Raw genomic sequence first — 7,418 nt, 5'->3', positions numbered from 1 at the left:
TCAAATCAATTTAGATAAATTTAGAAGGGAAGGAGGAAAACAAGTGAAAATTAGGTGAATAAAACGCACCATTAACCTTACAATAAATACAACCTCACTTTTTACAAAGGTGGTGGAATGTGCCCTATCGAGTTAGGATGCAAGATACTCATGGGATTACTTACATCAGGTTGTTTAAGTTACTTATATGACCCCCGGGCGAGGGCCTCCTTTCTCACTCCGGCACTGTTGATAAGCATTTTGATCGAAAATGAGAGTTCGGAGTGAGGACACCCACTTTTTCTTTTTATTTTTATTTTTTAAGGGTAGGGGAATATTTCCTATCGAGTTACTCCTCCGTCTCAAATTAATTGCACCATATTGATTGGATATGTTTATCAATGCGTGACTTTAACATTAATATATATTTAACTACCTATTAGCAAAGATTATTAAATGTTAATATTTTGAAAATATATATATTGAGATAAAATCAACAACAAATAACATGTCATATTTGTTTTCATACACTAGCAAGAAAGTGAAATGTGTGAATAGTTCAAAAAGGCAACATAACACAAGTAATTTGGAACGGATGGAGTACTAGGCAAGATCCCTTGAGAGTGGGGAAAATGAAAAGGGAATCTCTATCTTTTTATGCATTTTCTTTTTTAAGATTATTATAACACCTTAGTTAGTAAAGCAACCACATTCTTTGATTTAGAAAATGGTACATCCACTTCTATTTGGAAATGAAGAGTAACTCCTCCCCTACCAAAGTGTATATATGAGGCTTTTGGTACGTGAGAATGAGAGTTTTGGGATTAAGGGGTGGATGAGAATTGAGAATATGTTGTTTGGGGATTTGTAAAAATGCAACAACTGCCTTGTTTGATAAAAGTTGGGAATATATTGGGAATAAATAAGAAAATCTATTTATAATATTATTAAAACTCTAAGGCAAAGAATGCCATCTCACCACATGTCGCTCCTATATAACGATGACGTGACATATCGTCATCTTTGACATGGCAACGCATAGAAATTTCTTGATCATGATTAGTTATAGGTTTCAAACTTGTGACCTCTCATTTGTTAGTCACACATTTAAACCACTATGCCACTACTCATTTTGTTGTTTCTTATACGTTCAAAATTATATTAAATCAATATAATTAGAAAGTGATCTAAATCATTTCTTAATAATCTTTAATTAGTCATTAATTTTACGAGTTACTAATCCTTATATCTCTATTCTATAAAGGAACAGCTGAGGGCGTTTCGGTAATAACACTTTTCGTGTCCCCCTTTGAAATGACTAAAACACCCCTGCTTTTGACTCGCAAACAAACCAGCCGTTCACTCTCTCGCCGGTTGCTGAGCCTATCGTCCCAATCGCGATTTGTATCCTCTCTCCCCCTCTCACTCTTCTCTCTCGGTCTCTCCTTACTTTTCCCTCACCAAATTGCCGTCGTTTCTAGGTTACCTTCCTCGCCCCGTCGTTCTAGGGGTGCCTTCATCGCCGTTGTTTCTAGGGTTGCGTTCCTCGCCGTCGTCCGTCACCAAATCGCGTCCCAAAGCAACGTTAAAGGTATTTTTTCTGTGTTTTCTCCCTCTCTCTCTTTAGCTGAAGAATCACGAGTTTGAATTAGTTCGTTTCTACCAAATTTCTGTCAAATTCGAGATCTAATTAAAAAAATTCTACCAATGAAATGCAAAGATTTCTACCAAAAAAATTCGAGACCTAATATTTGTTCATCCCCAATTTCTCTATTTTGGGAAATCCCCAATTCGATTTGTTAATTTTGGCGAAATTTGAACGCGACTGGAAGTGGGGTTTGGGTCAGATTTTGAGATGGGTTCGTCATCTTCGTCGAATGTTGCAGGTTTAATTTTGGATGACGGTTCAACGTTTGTTGATTCATTGCCGATTTATGTCAGAGAATTGATCGCCGGCGGCGCTGCTGGCGCTTTTTGCTAAGAACATGGCTGCTCCCCTTGGGAGAATTACGATTCTTTTTTCAGGTTCTTTTTCATTTTAATTTGAAAAGTCTGAACATCTTTCGTGTTAATTCCATTGCCAATTGCATTGTGTTCTTAGTTGATTGATGAATTGGTTTTGAATGATTTTTGAATTGTTCCAATGCAAATTCATATTCATATTATCCTTTTCGATATGATTCTCATACGATTGATTAGGGTTATGTTTAGAGTTGTTGGCTCAGGGACGGTCCTGATGGATGGATGGAGTTGTTTGAAATAGATGTTCTATCTGGATGGAGTGTTTCTTGAAATGAATATTCTGTCTGCATTGTTAGTTGATCTTTTTAGCCTTTTACGTTGAAATTGAATCTGGGCATGTTTGTTTTTGTGTTTTTGATCAGTAATTATAATCTGGTGTCAAGTTTATTACGATGCGTTCGTTTGAGTTTTAGTAGAAATCTTTGCATTTCATTCTATTGATTTGATTTGACCCTAATTTCTGACGATTTAATTTGACCAAAACCCTTGAATTTGTTTTTTAAAAAACCCCTTGAATCCGTGATTTGATTACTTGATTAGCACAATTAATTTTATCATTACTGAAGTATTAGGTTTAGATTTATTTTACCTATTTCGAGGAGGGGATCCTACTATAATGTTCTATCTTCAATTCTTACTCTTATAATGAATAATACTCCGTACTTGGTATTAGGTTTAGAAAAATAAATATGTTTATAGTTTTTGACTTAAGTCTTTTATACTCGATCAGTATAGATTAGGGTTCATCTTCAATTTCCCTCTCTTTTTTCTGGTTAATTAAATTAAACTTTATTGGGTGGAATTTAAATCGGAGGGTGTTGGAATGATGATCATATCTCAGTGACTTATGATTCATCATTATTCATCTGTACCAGTTTTGCATTTAAACAGTCCTTTATTTTGCTGTACAAATTGAAAATGTTTTTTTATTTTTTATTTTTATTTTACTGCCTTAGGGTTAATATTTGTCTTTCTTTTGTACTAGGAATATAATAGAGATCTTCAAATACATATACGATCTCTCTTTTTTCCGATAGATTCATCATGATTCTCTCTTTTTGATAAAAAATGAGTCATACCGTTTTCTCTTTACTTTACTTTTTCATGACTTTATGAGGGGAGAAGCGGGGAGATGTCAGGGATTGGGAACCAAGAATGGCAGCAAAAATGGATACAGAAATCTTTTTTAGGGTTGTCTTTTTTCATATTGTTCCGCATATAACTTTATACCAAGCATATATACTAGAAACTTCAAGTTCTTTAGTAATTAAAATTACTTTGCAATGTGTGTTTGTCCTCATACTCCCTTATTTCAACGTAATTGATTACTATCTTCTATTGACTGTTGTTGTTGCTATGTACTTTGTATAACACAGCGGTGATGATGATTATCGGTCATACCTACTTGATGAAATTACGGGTGTATTTTTCTGACGGGGCAACATAAATGATATGTACGCCTTATAGGACAGGATTGTTCTTGCAATATTCTCACTTTATCAGTTTTATTTATTTGATCATTCTGGCAATTAGCGGGATTGCTAAAAATTTTGAACTTCTACACTGAATACTGATCCTTGAAGCTGATTTAATTTCAACTTTGTGCGGATTATAATTAATACAGGTGCATAACCTGTATATTTGATTCTTCGGCGCCGGCGATCAAATTCCTTAGTGCGATCCTGATACTATTTAACCTTTTTTGGGCATTGCTTTAATTTTTCTGGGTTTGTTCATTTTAATTAATATGAAATTAATAATTACAGAGTATTTCTTTGAATTATTTTAGTTTGTTAATTAATCACCAATTTTGGAAATTTTCGACATGATGATAATGTTAATTTTGATGACGATGAGCAGTCTGTTTTTAGTTACGAGGTTTGTTTCTTACATTTCTGTGTTTTGTCAATTAGACTAATAGCTTTTTATATATTTTCTGTAGCATAAAGAAGTCATTTGAGATTGATGAACTGAAACATGCACTTGAAGTGGCATAAACTGGTTTTAAAACAGGTCTATCTTTCTTTCTCTACTCCACTATTTTGGTCTATTGCAATTGTTTATCTGCTTTATATTTTTATTAGCTTATTCCACTGCAATTCTTATGCAGTGTGTGCCATTGCAGCTATTCTTAGAGACGTCTGTATTGCTGAGGTAACTCCTTCTATTGGACAATCAGTCTGATAATCAGTCTTGGTTTATTGGCAATCCTTTTGATGGAAGAATTTCCTTTATATTGATAAAGAGTGTAGATAAATTAGGATTTCATGCAACATGAGAAACTGGATTCAAAAGGAAAATTCTGACGTCTTTGCGTTTAATATTTTTTTTTTTTTTTTGAATCCAGTTTGCGTTTAAAATTCTGTTGTCTTTGCAAAAGACTAATATTCAACAGCAAAGCCAAATACTAATATTCATGCAACATGAATCAATACAACAGAATATTAGTCTAATATTTCTTCTGAAAGTCTTGATATTACTCTTGATATTGATATTAACTCTTGACAGTATCTTGATATTCTATGCATGGTCTTTCAACAGACTGTCAAGACTGTCTTTTATATTTCTTCTGAAACAATGGTTTCTTACCGTTATAGTTTGCAGGCTGTGTTTATGAAGGAAATGTTTTGGTGTTATACATGAGCAAACCACCTGCTTTTACGCCACGCTGGACTAAACTGATATTATGGCTAATCACGAACTTGGTCTGATTGCCCAAGATATTATCGAGCTAATGGGAAGAAATTGGGAAGTAAAATTCTAAGTCACAAGAAGTGAAGCCAATGAACTTTCCCATAACATTACTGCTCTAGCCTTCGAGCTAGAAATCGATCATTAGGTTCAATGTGAACCAGTTCGATCTCAATGGTTTCAAACATCTTACTATGTCAACTGCTCATTTCCTTTTCATGCTTTTACTTTGTTTATTTTATAAAAAACTCCATTGTACTTTGTTGGACTGATGTCCCTTGAGGCTTCGAGGGCCTATGATTGAATGAATGAAGTTCTCCTTTTCTCTTTAAAAAAAGGTTATAATTTCTGCTATGACTCTGCATTAAACTAGCTATATGTTATAAGTTTGGTTGCTAGGATGAGAAGTTACAAAGTAAAGACCAAAAATATTGCAACAGTTGGTTATATATAAAACTTATATATATATACTCCCGCACGCATCGCGTGCATATAAGACTAGTGGTAAATATTAAAGCATACTCAAAGCAAGATACATTGTAATCTAATAAATAACGAGTTATATAATAATCCAATTGATCCATGCATTTTTATACTATTCGGGGCATCGCCCGGAACACTAACTAGTTACTCCGTATAAAGTAAACCTTAGAATTTTACTCTTTTTAAAGTTACATGAGGGTAAAAGAGTTGTGTTATTCCAATTATATTATCAACCCCTTGTCCATCTTGTATTAAATTTTTGGAAAAGAAAAGGGATATATTTTAAATCTCACTCTCACCTTTTATTTCCATTTTCCTCAAACAATGACATTTTGAGTAAATGGATTAAAACCCCTTATTCCCACCTTCAAACTCACACAAAACATAACATCTTTAGGGATAGTTTGGTCGGGATATTCAAGAAAGGTAGAGAGAATCAGAAGATTAATTTCCTTTGGTTTTGTTTGTAATGTTATTTCAATCGTTCCCTTTACGCCCTTGATTCCCAAAACCTCTCTATATTGATTTCCAACCCCCTTAAGTATTGGCATTCCCTTTTCCTGAGCCACCATACCGCCATACACCATCAACACACCACTACATCCACCATGACCAACCCACAACACTACCCCTACCACCTGAGCCACCCTAACCATCGACCCACTCTTGACCACCCTCGTTGTCGACCCACCGTTGACCACCCTCGCCGTCGTCTATCAACACTCTCTTCCTCTTACTGAAGACCCACATTCTTTTTTTAAGATGTCATATATGTACTGCGTTCTTGAAATTTCTTTACGCTTTGAAATATGTGTCTAAATTATGAAAACTTTAACCCTAAATTTCAATAATATATAAATAAAAAACATTATTATGTGAGATTTGTTAGATTTATCTCGGTATTTACTTTCGAAATATCAACTTTTATGATTTTTTTTTCATATACGGAATTAGATAAATTAGTAATTAAATATTGTAATGAAGTCGTACAATTGATGATGCCGCGCTTTTTTTTATATAGGATGCCATTAAAATACAAAGTACAAGTTATTGACATCATTTTGAAAGAAAATTAAAAGCCAAATGTATATATATACTAATATATTAAAAGGCGTAAAAAATGTATATGTTACACGTAATACTCTCCTTCCAAAAATTAACACATTGAGATTCGAACACCAAACCACAGGTATGAACGATAGCTCTCGTTAACATCTTAATTAACCAACCACCAATTATGATTTATCTCTTCGCATTAATTTATAAATAAATGTTAATATGTGACTTTTTAATTTCTATGGACTATTTAAAGCATCATGACATCGAATTAAAGCATTATGACAACCATGAAGAAACATGATGTAATAAGTCTCATAAACATCGAACTACCTATAAGATTGCCCTACACAGCTGTATATATATATATTTAATTAGGTGTTTATTAATTTGACGCACTTAGTTCCATGATAAAACAAATTATAAGATGATATGATTGAAAATTATTTGCCATGATAAATGATGTAGCGTAGTTGACGAACTTAACCGATGTTTTTCTTTCTATGGAATACAAATAATTTGGTCAAATATTAAACTCAAGAAAAATCTAAAATTTTGATTATTCAGTGTAGCAATCGCGGCATCGCCCGAAACACACACTAGTTGTTTAAGGAAAAGGTGGGAAATAAAAGATAAAACACAAATAAAAGATAAAACAAATGACAATTCTCACAAGGTTTAGCACGTACTCGGTGTATAATAAATCTATTATACATAAATAAGATAATCTTTACCCAAATTTTGTTAACTTTTATATAATGAATTAATTGGTTTATGGATTAATTAACTTTTTAAAGGGTTATATGGTTATTTTTATACACTTTGAGTGATTTTGAAAGGATAATTTTTATTAAAAAAAATATATACATATCACTAATTATAAATAGTTTTTACTTATATCGAGTAACTTTTAAGCATTTAGGTGTAACTTTACATCCGTCTTACAATATTTGTTGTACACCGGAAACTTTTATAATGCTTTTATTAATTTTTTATATTATTGAATTTACTTTATGAATAAACTTCCTAGGGTTACCATATTACTTTTATACATTACTAGTCTTATATGCACGCGATGCGTGCGGGTATTTAAAAACTAAATATTGTATTAGTATTATTACATTTAATTACCTAAAAAATTAATAGGTAAGAAAAAACATTTCGGGATTTTAATACTATTTTAGAAT

Source organism: Spinacia oleracea, chromosome 4 (assembly GCF_020520425.1).
Source record: "Spinacia oleracea cultivar Varoflay chromosome 4, BTI_SOV_V1, whole genome shotgun sequence".
Classification (NCBI taxonomy): Eukaryota; Viridiplantae; Streptophyta; class Magnoliopsida; order Caryophyllales; family Amaranthaceae; genus Spinacia; species Spinacia oleracea.
The sequence above is the reverse complement of the archived record's forward strand: the minus strand, read 5'-3'. Positions refer to the sequence as shown.